This window comes from Pelodiscus sinensis, chromosome 4, assembly GCF_052426305.1.
Source record: "Pelodiscus sinensis isolate ZL-2025 chromosome 4, ASM5242630v1, whole genome shotgun sequence".
NCBI classification, from domain to species: Eukaryota; Metazoa; Chordata; order Testudines; family Trionychidae; genus Pelodiscus; species Pelodiscus sinensis.
In genome coordinates this window covers 63705106-63719790 of record NC_143055.1, presented here as the reverse complement: position 1 = coordinate 63719790, position 14685 = coordinate 63705106, and the positions used below count along the sequence as shown (strand labels likewise).

General features: G+C 39.1%; 1 protein-coding gene across 2 annotated transcripts in view; it reads left to right on the top strand.

Moving 5' to 3' along the window:
* Nucleotides 1–526: 526 nt before the first annotated feature.
* The window catches only part of TENM3 (teneurin transmembrane protein 3), a 2279325-nt gene continuing 2265166 nt past the window's right edge, over nt 527–14685 (top strand). For both annotated transcript variants that reach the window (XM_075930245.2, XM_075930244.2), the window contains exon 1: nt 527–1172. The gene's annotated coding sequence lies outside the window, so the exon portion shown is untranslated. The remainder of the gene's footprint in view (nt 1173–14685) is intronic.

The window sequence follows — 14685 nt, the reverse complement described above, 5'->3', positions numbered from 1 at the left end:
CCTCTGTAGACACCCCCGCCCCCCATTGACAGCGGGGCTGTGCGACTCACCAGCGCGATTCCACCTTTGGGACAAGGTGGCTAGACCCATCCTTAGACGGTCACGGAGCCCATGAGCCTGGGCTCAGCGCCTTCCTAGGGTCCCCCTGAGGTGATTGCGGGCTTGGCTGCAGCAGCGCTGGGTGCTTTCTCAGGGTGAATGAACTGCAGCTGCCTCCCTCCCGCAGCAGGAGCGATGGCAGGACCGCCTCGTTCCTGCTCGCCAGGGCTGTGTGTGCTCCCTTCGCAGCGGGCGCGTAGCCCAGGGAGCGGGCTACACCTTTAAGGCGCCCCAGAGAGAGACCGAGCCAGATCCCCCCTCCCCCCCCCTCCCCACACCCGCGCGCTCCCCGTGCATCACCAAACCCACCATTAACAACCGCAAAATTGCAGCCCGCGGTCCCCAAGGGCGCGCGGGAGGGCCGGCCCCTCCCGTGGGGTTAATGACGGGAGCGCGAGCGCCGCGGGGAGCCTGAAGCCGGCTGACCCGGGCGGAGGAGGTGGCTGCGCAGCCGGCGCTGCAAGCGGGTGCAGCTGAGGTGGAGGAGCCGCGGCGCCCGCTGCCTCCTCGCGCATCTCAGTCCTGTCAGCGGCGGGCGGGCGGGCTGGGCGCAGCCCCTCCAGCGCCGGGAGCTGCGTCTGTCTCCTGCCGCCACCTCCTCCCCCGCGCTGGCAGCAGCCCCGGCCCGTTCCCCTCCCCGGCCAGCCGCCAGGGAAAGCCGGCAGCAGAGCAGCCCTGCCAAGCTGCAGGCAGGAGTGACTGGAGCGGACTCCGGGTGGGGGTGGGAGGACGAGCGGGCTGGCGAGGAGAGAGAGAGAGAAATAAATAAATAAGTAAATAAAGCCGTACCGCCCGCGCCAATAAAAGAGGCAGAGACCGCGGCTCGGGCGGGGATCGGCTCCTTTGCTGTGGCGGTTGTTTGCCCGGACTGAAGCTGCAAAGTTTAACCCAAACGTGTTGCTTCCTGATGGCGGCTGCTGCCCAACTTCACCTGCTCAAGTGACTTGCCCAGTAGGGCTCCTGCTGCTGGCCTGCTGCCTGGCAGCCTCCCGAGCCCTGGGACTGCAGCGAGGGGCTTCCTTCCCTGCCTCCGCCCGGCTAGGAAAGCCAGGCGGGGGAGAAACGGCAGACAGGTACGTTTCGCTTGGGGTCACCTCTCCTAGGCAGGGTGGGGAACGAGATCATCTCTGCTCCAGAGCTGCCTTTCATTTTAGGAGCCGAGCGTTTGCCGAACTTTGCCTCCCCCTCGCACTTGCCATTCTTGCCTCCAGTCTCTTCGATCGGGGGAGGGTGCTTGGGGTAATTGGTGTGTTGGAGGGTTTTGTTTTGGGAAGGTCGGGGGATTTAGGAGCAGCCGGGAGGATCCTCCGCTGCGACATCGGTTTAGTCATTATACAGGTACCTTGACGGAATAATCCGTCTGCTTTGCTTGTTTGAGGTACCCTCCCCCCCACCTCATTTTAAGTCCCCAGGCTTGTTGCTCGCAGCAGGAGTTCAGAGTGGCAGGCGCGTTAAGTTTGGAGAATGCAAACCAAGGGGAAGTTTTTCCTGCTGCTGCTCGCTTCCAGGAGTGTGCAAACGCTTTCTCTGAAGCAGCCACCTTTTTGTAAGTACTGAACCAAGTTGTCCCATTAGGAACACAAAGGAAAGAAGCTGAAAGCACATGAAAATGTGATTCCAGGGAGGACTACAAACAGCAAGCATAGCAATCTGAAGGACTCATTATCGAGACAAGGTGGGTGAGGACAGGTAATCTCTTTTATTGGACCACCTTTTGTTGATGAGTGAGACCAATCTAGGAGATTATACAGGGATGGTCTTCAGAAATTGGGCCAATAAAAGATACTACTTGGCCCATCTTTTCTCACTAATGTTCTGGAACCTACCTTTATGAAAGCAGGTGATTTATAGGTATATGCTTTTATAGAAAATGTTATAAGAAAGCTTGTGTATTCCCATAAGTAAAGGGGTATTTCTAATCGTATTCTATTTAAGCTATATCTTAATTTTTACTTAAAACAGGCAAACACTTAAAAGATCCCCTTCCTCTCTTGGGAGGTAATTGTGTATTGTTTGGAGAGCTCTGTGTAGTTTTCCCTTACTGTGAAACTCAAGCAGAGATTCAAGTTAACATCTTGTACATAGTGTGCCCTGAGATTGCTGAAGCCACCTGCTGAACTAGTTGTTACTTTTGGAGGTGATGAGTTAGGAGTGGGATTGTAGAGACATCCAGCAGATGGAGCAGTAGGAAACTGTACCAGACTGCATAAACCAATTTATCTCGTTTTAATCACAGTTGAAGGAAGAGCTCTCCAGCACCTTAGAGGCACACTGCATGTTAAAAAGTGAAAATTCATAGCTGAAACAGACACTTTATTTGACCTGTGTCCATTTTAAACATAATTATATTAAGTAGTTTAGGAAAACTAGCATTTTACAGATTACTAAACTTGTTTGGGGCAAATGGATTAGTATATTGCTATTTTGTATTCATAATTATAGTTTCTGTATCAACTGTTGTTTTTCGAGATACCATTTTGCATTAGAACAAAAATCATAGTGCTGTTAGGAATGTAGTTCTACTTTGTGACATAATTACAGGAATATGTAGCAAAGCATTATTTTTTAAATTACTAACTAGTAGGTAACTACTAATTTAAGGTACAATTGAAAGATGTTTTTAGAATATTGCAGTATGGAAGGGACTGTTTTGAATGGCTAATTGTATGTAAATGGACCAACTTTCTTAAAATAGTATGCAAAGCTCTAGCTGGGGGGCTGAAAGGTGATAGCGTTTTTAGTAATTAGGTTGTAGTGGTGGTAAATCTTACAAAAAGACTATAGTAATTATGTTGCTAGCTTAGAAAATAACAGGGGGCATGCAAGATCACTAGACAAGAGAAAATAGGATTTTTAACATTGCTTCTTTTGTGCCTAAATATATTGTTACATGTAACCAAGGCAGACATAAACAGAAATGTTGTCTTTCAGTTATTGTTATCTCATATATGAATAGCTAAGTTCACTTTCTTGATATTTACCTGAAGCTGATTATTCTATAATAAATTGTAATTTTGTATATTTAAAGACTTGTAACATAGATCCTTTAACAAGTTCACTTAATTGAAATGTTATTATATAGTATATTAATGTAGCTATTTACCAACTTTTTAAATATGACGTATGGATGAATCAATCAGTTTTGATAACTTTTTAAATTGATTAGCTTTTCAGATGCTTGAGAGAGTAGTTTTAAGCATGTGTTGAAGAAACATAAATCTGTTGTTTAAGAAACATAAAACTCATGTATCAAGAACATAGAACTGTATACGTTGTTTTGAAAGTGTTTTCAATGTATTGGTAAAGTTAGTATAACAAGAATTGTTAACTTGTATTTATTATATTTTTCCAAAGAGGAAACATGTTTTCACAATCATTGTTGAAAACAAGTATTAAATTGAATGTTACAAGTTGAATTAAATAAGAAATTCTTAAATCATTATAAAATAGACTCTCTGAATTTTAAGGAATTCTGAGGAGAAAAATAGATTATTAAAAGATGGTTCACCTAAAATGGTTAAAATGTATGTAATAATACTTATGTTAAAATTATTATGATTTTTAAAAAGGAAACGTTTTCCCCCTTATATCATGTAATTCAGAACCTATATTGAAAAAGATCCTACAGGAGAAATAGAGCACAATCCTGAAAAAAACATGATTTCTTATAAACTTGTAGTTTATTAATTTAGTTTTAAAGCCATTTCCTTAGAATGAAAGTACCCACATTAAATGTTTGATAACACCACTATGTATCTACCAAGAGACCAATTTTGTGAAGTACTAAGCATCTCCTGTGAAGTTCTGAAAGCCTTCAACTCTCATAGAAGTCAGTGGGAATTGAGAATTCCAAGCACTGCACAGGATCATACAGAAAAAAAATTGAAATCGGGTTTATTCCTCTTTTAGAGTCTTCATTCAGAATTCCCAGTGGAGAATATCTATAAACAACTCTTCTCTATATACTTATTATGTTCCACAAATTCCTTCTTATCTATTCTGAATACTAAAATATTCAAATTATTCACTGAACTTTAGTTTCCCTCTTCCCCTAAATACTGTTAGTGTCACATTTCTGTACTCTTTCAGTTCAGTTTTAAATAGCTCTTTTGATTGTGCTATACATATCAAATTGTCCTAACATTTCTGAAAAGTTCTGTTACAAATGAAGCATTTTAAACTCACAAATATGGAAGTAAGTCTGTTTTTTTTAATATGCATCTACTCTTCTTTTACCTAAACTTGCATAGAAAAAAATGTTGAGGATAATTTTTTGGATTCTTTTTGGCTTTGACTAGTTTCTCACTTGGAAAAAGTATGTTTTCACAGAACTGTGTGTTTTAATTGAATAACTTAGAGTATTGGTGTCCTGACATGGAGTTTTTGATTGTGTCTTTTATGTGATAGAAGGCAAGGAAAGTGCAAAGAGTTTGGAGAACACACACACAAAAAGGAGACTATTTTCCACAGTAAACAAAGTGGCAAATATTTAAATGTTGTGTGATAGATGCAGCTGGCTCTGGGGACCTTGGCCTTGCATGACTAACAAAAATTCAGCACCTAATCTTGAATTCCAATGATCTTGATGTTATCTACAGTGCAGTTTTTTTACATGAGCATCAACAGTTCCTCTGATAAGCACAAACATAGTATTCTTCAACATCAGCTGTGTATCTTTTCCTACTAACTTTTTTGCCCTCTTATAAAAAGAATACAATGCTAAAGATACCCACATACCATATATCCCTGATTTCTCTTCTGTTAGTTATATATTACAGCAGTTACATTATTCAGGCCAGTATTTTCTTTCAATTCATTCCATTCCCCACCACCACCCAAAATGCTTCCAAAGATTCCAATCCCATTTACCAAATATTAGTATCTGCACTAGTAGTATTTTGCCTTACTAGTTATGTTCTTTAGACTCCTAAACTTTCTGCACCTTGTAGTGTATGTGGTGTTCTTAAATTGATAGACAACTTGTAACACTTCAGCAACATGTGTAAAGAGCAAGGGACTTTAAGGCATTAATACATTCACTTCTCATATTAAAACAATAAATTTTGAGGCACTGTGTAACCTATTTCACCTCTATAGCTAGGTAAATGATGTATTATAGAAAATGGTACATGCATCTAACGAAACTCGAATAGACTTATGACTAGCTTCTTAGAAATAGGGTGAATGATCACTTTACAGTCTTAAGGTGTGAAATACTTCTGAGTGAGGAGTGTGAAGAAGTTAACTTATGCAGCAACTGTTAGCTAACTGTGTTTAAACTAGCAGCAGTATAACTTTACTGACTGCTAAACAACTCATCAATACCTTGCTTAAGAGGTATAGCATACCAGTATGGTTAAAGCATCTACCAAAATTGTTGTTGATTGAGAATATTTAAATATGCAAGAATTGACATGCAGATTTAATGGAAATACATTTGCTTATTTAAATTACATTATTTAATTGAGGAGTAAGGGTAACTTTTGCATATGGACCTGTTACACAATTATATGTCTGGAAGGGTAACTGATAATGATAGCTACTCTAGTCTGAACATTATAATTAGTTAGCATTTTTCTACACAGGGGCAACTGAGCTTTGTATAGCTATTTATAATGTGTTAAGCATTTTCATTAAAATGTAACATGTTTTTGTTCAGACTTTAAAGGGGGCATCATTATCTCCTGTTAAGATTACTTTAGAAATTTAATTCAATATCTTCTTCCTTGTAACTTAATACGTTTGCAAAGTCAGAATGTATTTGCAAAGATTCATTGACGGTTATTGTGTCTTAAAGTGTGGAAAATATTTATTTGAAGCAGGTAGAGAGACGGAGAGATCAATATGCATTACATCTTATCCTACAAGAAACATGAGCAAGCCAATCAGGATGTCAGATTCATTAATTAAAATGATATTTCTATATGTAAACTGTAGTTGTATACTAGTTAATGATAATTTGAATCTGAGCTCTTTTAAAGTCTAAATCTCTTGAGACTGGCTTGTAATGACTTTGAAATGTTTGTGTTAATTAAAAGATAATGTTACAACAGGATAATGATCTCCTGTTGCAGTGGTTCTCAACCTTTCCAGACTACTGTACCTATTTCAGGAGTCTGATTTGTCTTGTGCAAATCAAGTTTCACCTTACTTAAAAACTACTTGCTTACAAATCAGATTAAAAAATTAGAAAAGTATCAAAGTGCACTACTCTGAAAAAATTCCTGGTTTTACCATATAATTATAAAATATATTTATTGGAATACATATATTGTACTTACATTCCACTGTTTTTTGCACTGATGGGTCTCTTCATTGAACTGCCTGAGTGCCATGCTCTGAAGACAGTGTTACCTCTTGCATACACAAAAAATATGGGTGGTATGGTATGGTAATTCCCCCTTCAATTCTTCACTGGTGCTGACAGTGGCACTGCCTTCAGAGCTGGGTAGTTTAAGAGCAGTGGCTGGGGTGAGCATGTTGTTTGTGGCTTAGAAAGACTATGTTCTTCTAATCCTGCTCCCATCTCACCCCACAGTACCTACTCCCACCTTTGTCTGCTTTGTGTGTTGAATTTTTATCCCACTCTCACTGTTATGGCAGTGGGTACTGCAGGAGCCACAATCGCCATTTTTTGCTGCATGGCTTTAGAACCTATTTTAAAACTAGGCACATATCTAGATGAGTTGACATATCCCTTGGAAGTTGTCTTTGTACCCCCTGGAATGTGTATCCCTGATTGAGAATCACTGTCCCATTAAACATATTTTTCTGCAGCTAAACACCAGCTTTTTTTAAAGTAAACATGTTGTATAGCTCAAAATATTAGGGCATTAAGCTGTATAGATGACCAAAAAGTAGGTACAAAATGACAGTAATATCTCAAACTGCTATTAGAGTTACGCTTTTTACCACAATATGTTACCTAACAATATATTGCTTATTGGTTAATCAGTTAATTGACTACATGTTCTTAGCTCATGTAAGAGAGAGAAAAGGAATGATGGGGAAGCAATGGCAAGGTGGCAGAAACACAGGGAATGATGTACAAATATGGTGAGATGTGAGGATAGAAAGAAAAGAATAAACATGTGGAGAGTTAGAATGCAACTAATGAAAGAGAAAAATGCCTTGCTAGAAGTTCTGTTGCGGAAATGAGAGAGAGAGGAATGGGGAAATGTAGATATGAGGCTGGTTTATTTTTGGATACGGGGAGAAGGTTTGGTGTCTCAAATTGAAGTTGCAGATTGCTGAGGTGGAGAGAAAGAAAGCAATTATTTGGAATGGATGTCATAGTAGTTCAAAAAGGACTCTTTACCCCAAGCAAGGGAGAGGCACACTACTTTTCACATGAATGGGACTTGCTATTTGTTGTTGAGAGGCCTTGTGCTTCCTGGGGGATGGAGGAGCAAATTCTGAAATGACAACTTGCTTATTTTTCCTCACTATTTTAGTCTGTTCTTTTTTCCACTCTATTCATTCCTATTCTACTGTATTTGCTATCTTCTTGGTTGCTAACTTTTGTGTCACAAAAGCAATAGGATCTGATAGGGAAAATGTTGACATACGCTGCAATACACTCCCTGAACCAGTGGAATTGACTATGACTATGAACAAATTCAATTTCACATTGCTGCTAGTGTCATGGTAGTGATAGTGTGAAAAAGTGTGTTACAGAAACTTGATTTTTGGTTTAGCTGATAGATGTCATGTCAATGGTTTAGAATAACAGAATCACTTTCTTCAGTCATGGTGTTAACTTTATTAGAATAAGGAAAATGTTATCCTTGAAGTTACTCTTTTTCTCTCTACTTGGCTGGAGAACTTCTGCTTAGAATCTTTGTCAGTGCATTCTGCCTGGCTCCCTTCCACACATTTGACAAACAGTATACCCATCCTCACATCAATGTTTTAGAGCACAAATGATATGGGAAAGGTCCTTGGTGCTATAGCTAATTTGTACTACAGCATCCTCTGGAGTCCCTTTCATAGTTACAGGATGAGCAGTGCTTTAAACCTTTTGGTTGCACTCATCAGATGATGGGTTTAGCTTCTTTCATCTCTCTTCCTATATGTAACTCCACTTTTCAATCACTGTTGGAATGAATCTTTGGGTTGCAGCCTTCCTGTTTTCCAACTGTGTTAATATGACATGCCCGATTTGAGTTGGTATCATAAGCTCTTTTTCTTCAGGAGCCTGTGATGTGCACCTGAATAAAGTGACTCAAACAGCCAAGTTTATTGTCTAAAGGAAAAATAGTACAATAAGAAAGGGGACATATATAACCTCCTTCTGGGAGGCAAATTCTTGAAGAATGCTCATCTTACACCAAAGGTGTGCTACACAGACAATAATCAGAAAGTAATATGAGTTTACAAGTTGCTAATTTTTCTGCATATCATTAAAATCCAAACCCCGCAGTGGTACTGTTTCCTTATCCTGTAGTTCTATACCTCCCTTTTCTTTGTTTTGGATACTAGCATTCCAGGGGCTGATATTTAAAGTTACCTCCCTGTAATTTTCTATATATTATTTTAAATACTACATTCCAAATGTTGATGAGCCATGAAGATACTCTAACTCTTTTGCACACTATTTTCATACATCTCTGCTGGGTTGTAGGGCCTTATGTGGGACATCCACATGGTGGGTGAATGTTACCCATAGAATCTTGGTCATCTTTGCTAAAGTAGTTTAATTTGCTATGACAACTCTTATTTATTCATTGCTACATTTAAATTTATTTTCTTCTAGCTAGTCTTCGCTCTGAGCTTTTTTGTGTTATTCTTAATTACTGACCATGGAACAGCTGTGCCAGCTCTTCTCTTCAGTTTTATTCATGACATGCAATTTTGCTCACTGTGGATAAGGAAGGCTTCTGTTTCCTTTTGTGTGCTTCTGAGTTTCCATCACTTTCTTTTTCTGACTCATAATTTTCTGGCAGAGCCTAGTTACTATCTTCTGTTCCTACTACCTTCCTAAGCAGTTGTTTTAAAGGCAAATTTGAGCTTCAAGTAACCTTTTTTGTAGATAATCCCTATTTAATGTTTACAAATTTATAAAGGAAATATAGAAACAATCATACCTTATTTTCATATTGCACACAAATGGATGGAAGACACTAAAGGTACAATTAAAATATAAAAATGTCACAGCCAACACCTAATGTGAGATTCAAAAATATGATAACTGTGAGCAGGCAGCATGTTTTTTTAGGAAATATTTGTGCACATACCCAGATTTGCCCCGAAGAGAGCAAGTACTGCACATCCATCTTCTTGCTTTGCCTATATGTAAAGTTTAATCATCTATTTGGGTATGCATAGCAAAATTGATCTTTACCAATAAGAGTCTAATCCTCCAAGCCATTCTATGGTTCAGACATTGTCTACTTTTATTGAATATGTGCTTGCTGGCAAAGGCAAGAGTGAGGTTTTAAGTTTGTTTATTTACTTATTTTACTCTTTCTATAAACCTCTATTCTTAGTTGTAAGAGATTTACAGTAACTAAAATATACAAGAGAAAATTGAAATGTAGAAGAAATGCGGTCAGGGAAGCAATCTTTGATGTTTCACAATATCTCATTTGGTTTCACTATGCCTTCTTTGTGGGCAGGATCAAACAGCTTCTGTAGAAAATTAGCACTTCTACATTAATGTTCCTTTCCTGTTTGATAACTGATGCAATTGCAGAAGATTATAGTACAAACACTAATAACCTGGGGTACTGATGTTATAAGATGAATATATGCATTTCATAAATTCCAAGCATAACTCTTAAGAACTTGACATCTAGTTAAATTTTATTAACGTAAGGATGAACTAGGAAATACATATAGTGTGCTCCCTAGTGACTGAGAAGTACATGGAGGCATGGGGAGGCTCCATTTCACCACCAAGAGCGGCCGCAGACCTTACTGCCAAAGTTTAATCTTACACACATTTGTACATGTGATTAAGTGTTATAAAAATGAGTGGCAGAATGAAATCTTGTCTGCACCAGTGTTTCTGGAAGTTTTCCGCAGAATGTGTCTCAAACACATTAACTGGCCGCCCCAGTTTATTTATTTACCAGTGCTACAGCCACGGAGCCTCGCGGCTACCATTGGCTCCATTTTGTCCTTTGTAGCCATGGGGAGCTGTGGGAAGCCAGGTCTGCAATATCAACCAGAGTCTTACCACCTCCTGCAGTGTGAGGAGAGCAAATGACAGAGGGAGAGGGGATGATGTGAGCAAGGGCAGGCCTCAGAAGGAGCTGTGCATGGGAGAGACCTGGAGGAGGGGTGAAGCAAGGGTGATTAGTTTTGTGCAAACAGAAAGTTGGCAACCTTATTCCAATGCAAAACCTGCACTAACATCCACTCCAAGAAGGCCCCAATCATTAGCTTGGCTGCCTCCTCCCCAAACCCAGTAGACTTTCTAGACATTTCCCAATATCCTTTTTTGTATCAGTCAAAGACATGATAGCGCTTAAGTCTCACGGGAAAAATCTCATTTTCCTGAAATAACTCCACCCCATATATTAGACCAGGATGGGAAATCTTTCTAGAGTCCCAAGGAATTTGGCTACATCCCTGTTCACCTACTTCTTGCCTTGTCCACCCTCTGGGGTGCTCACAGCTCCAGCCATACAGTGTTAACTGCTGGAAAAAAGCCCCTCTTTGGAATGACCATTAGTTCTACCCCTTTGAGTGTTTTTTAAATCATTTTCCCCAACGTGCCCATAGTTATATCTGATGGTCATTGATGGACCCCCCCCAGTGAATATAGCAGCAATATCAGTTGATTCCGTAACATGCTTGTTGGACACTCAGTATGCCTACCACTATATTGTTCTTTCTTTACTTGTCCTATTTGGATCTTTAATGACTCCCAGTGGAGCTGATTACATGGTTGTTGTTGTTGGTGAAAAAGGTCAAACAAGTGAATTTAAGCCAAGCCTATGAGGCAAGTTTATTGAGAGAATTATACCAGCAGTAAAAGGGTTACATCAAGCACACAGCTCCTATGTTAGCCATAGCAATACATTAGAAACTACGCAGTCCCTTAAACGAGCTTCTCTTTCACAAATATATGCAGCTAGTTCTTGTGCTAACCCCTCACACAGTGCCCACCTGGCAAACAGGAAGCGTGGTTACCAATCTACAGACAGCTTCTCTTCTCCTTTTCTGATTCTCTCTGAATTGGTCTGTTCTTTTGAAGGAAAACCTTGGATACCTTGAAAGACCTCTGGTTCACAGTCCCATAATCCACAAATCAGAGTGTTATTGTCTTCTTCAGGTGCTCCAATATAGGAATTCCCTCTACTGTGAAAAAACGTTGTTTGAATCTTTATTCTTACACTATCTTTTTCTCAGGTCTTAAAAGCCTGGCATGGCTGTGTATAATTACTAATTTTGCCCAATTAGTACTTATTAGGTACCATTCCTTCTAATATCACCCTACATCCATGCATTCCACAATCATTCACTCTAGTCTTGCAATGAAGTCACTGGAACTTTACTCATATATTTACTTTTGCATGGGCCTATATTGATTGTACATGCAATCCACTTCACAATCCTTGTCCAGTATGACTCATCAAATTTACTTCTGCTTAGAGAGGACCTGCTCCCAGAGTCTTTTGTTATTTGGACATGTTTAAGTCATATCAAGTCATACTCACATCCATTAAATATAATCACACCAATTTGGCACCATCCTAACAGTGGCCTAAGTGTTGCTTCACTGAAGAAGGCCAGTTGCAAACCCTTTGACAACTTGGACATGTGCCCGTAAGCCAAAACACAATACTATGCCTGCTGATTCACAGCACTGTCTGCAGGGCAAATCATCCAACATTTTTCATGAGATTACAACAAATTAATGCTGATTTACTCTCTGATGTTTCACGTATGTTCAGTACTCATCTGAATGCCAAAACCATTTGCCTGAATTACCTCTGCTTCTATACCTAGCTGTGCTGCTACTGTTGGTACCATGAAGCTGAATGAATGAGAACCAAATTAATGGGCTGACAGCCCGAACCTCATCAGTCCCCATCTCAACAATCAACACCATAACAAATTCATATGTTATGTGCAGAGTCCTATCACAGTGCATAAAAAGTCGCCTTCCTTTCCTTCCCAAGCCATATTGCCAAGTCCATTTTGATTTCTACTGTCTATGCTGGTTCCCTTTTGTGTTTTCCTGTGCTTGGACAGTGAACTTTTAGACTAGTCAATAAATTGTTTTCAATCTAGTAATTTTCTAATTGGTTTTAGTGTCCAGTTCTTGTAGCCAGATATAGCAGTGTTCAACAATCAGGCTGTGTCTAGACTGGCAAGTTTTCCGCAAAATCAGCTGCTTTTGCGGAAAAACTTGCCAGCTGTCTGCACTGGCCGTTTGAATTTCCGCAAGAACACTGACTTCCTACTGTCTGAAATCAGTGCTTCTTGCAGAAATACTATGCTGCTCCCGTTTGGGCAAAAGTCCTTTTGCGCAAAGCTTTTGCACGAAAGGGCCAGTGTAGACAGCTCAGATTTGTTTTGTGCAAAAAAGCCCCGACCGCGAAAATGGCGATCAGGGATTTTTTGCGGAAAAGCGTCCATGCCAATCTAGACACTCTTTTCCGCAAATGCTTTTAACGGAAAACTTTTCCATTAAAAGCATTTGTGGAAAATCATGCCAATCTAGATGTGGCCCCATTGTTTATAAAGAAATGGTAAGATGTGAGATGATTGCGTTGTACACGAAACATACTGTCAGAATTCAACAAAAATAACTTTTAAATGAATTTGGAAATATTTTATCAATTATATGCTTTTTAAAAAAAATCCAAATTTTTAACCTTCAGTTCACCTGATAGTCCTTTTAGTCTTCAGTAGCTCTATTTTGATACTCCACAGATTTGTTTTCCACACAGTAAACAATGTCAGATCTACTCCTAAAATAAAAACATAATCGGCTTCACACCATTTTCATTTTGTAGTTTATAAAACCAGCATTTATGTCTCATGTACACAGTGAGTACAGTTATATATGTCAGTGTGTGCCATCTTGATAAAATAAAAATATGCTTATACCTTGATCTTTCATAAATTTGAAAACATTCTTAACTTTTAAGTATTATAGTAGCCCCACTCAAGTCAGGTAATGAGACTACTGACAATATGTAAAGTTAAGTCTTTGCAAGAGTGTCAGTTTTGCTTCTTTAAGTTTTGGGGGTTTTGTTTTCATATTTAAATACATTTTTACCCTTTTTGATTTCCAAATGAAAATATGAATTTCATGATTTGTTAGTATATACCATCACCTATATAAATAATAAACTTTTTTTTCATAGAGGAGATGCATTTTCAAATTTTTGGGCTCAACAATTTTTGTTGATATATTCATACTCCAGTACCTCTCATTTTCCTCGTTGTTGAAATTGTATTACCTTTGCATAGTTTGTGCTTTAAGTCGTGTGTAAGCTTGTAAGGAAAGTAATACTGTCAGTGAATTTCAGGTTCAGTTAATTTTCTTTCCAGTTCATATTTCAGGAAATTACTTTTTGGACATATCATGAAGAGCTAGCGAAAGAGGGTTTTATCATGACTTACTCCACTTTCCTGTTTGATCATTTGATATACAGGAGGCTGGTGAAAGTCTCATTTCCTTTTACTATATGTTAAAGGAGCTAAATGTAACCTTTGTCACTGGCTCTGGAGAGCTCTTATACAAAGTCATTTTCTACTAAATTGAAAGCTTCTGATAGTCAATAATTACTTTATAGAACAGTCATGTCTCTTATCTAGTAGTTCAATTATCACATTAAGGTACTTTATTGTGGGGAATTCTCTTAGATAGGCTACTTGATCTTGAAATCCAGCAATGCAGTGAATCAGTTGCTTAATATCTACATAAAAAACTTACAGACTGCAGGGAGGTGACAATTGGATTTTTTAGTGTTTTAAGTCTATCATTGATGCTAGCTTTGTGGAAAAACAGTAAGAGTGTTACTGTATTTCTTTTGAAATCCATCTAATCTATCAAGTGAACTGAATAGCTTTGTCTCTTTGCTGAGGGGGAGAGAAGAAGGGGCTTTTCATTCCTTTAAATTGTTACTTGGAAAAAAAGTGTATTTACAACCTCCTTTCACTCTCATTATTGGACAATGCACCGGGATAAGTATAAACGTTGTATTTCCTGAATTGTTCAATGACGATGCATACTTCCAGTTGTTAGGCTTTGTCTGAATTAGATTTGTCATTCTAGCACTGGCTTCCTTTGCTACAGTCAATCTGGATCTATCTGTACCAGGCAAGTGCATTGATGAAAAGGCAAACATTTCTTTTTTTTTTAAGTTATGCATCGGGTCTATCTATGAAACATTTGGAGTGCATCCACCCATGGCACATCCACAATTCATGTCCGTATCCAGGGTTCTATAACAGAGTAAACCATGTAAACAGTAGTAATATTTTGCACTACTATGAGCTTTCATCCATATCTCAAGGTGCAGTACAAATAGAAATAAATGATTGGCTCATAGATCACACACACAGTCCATAGAAGGCCTGGGAATAGAATCCTATGCCCTTGGATCCCAGTCCTGTGCCTTT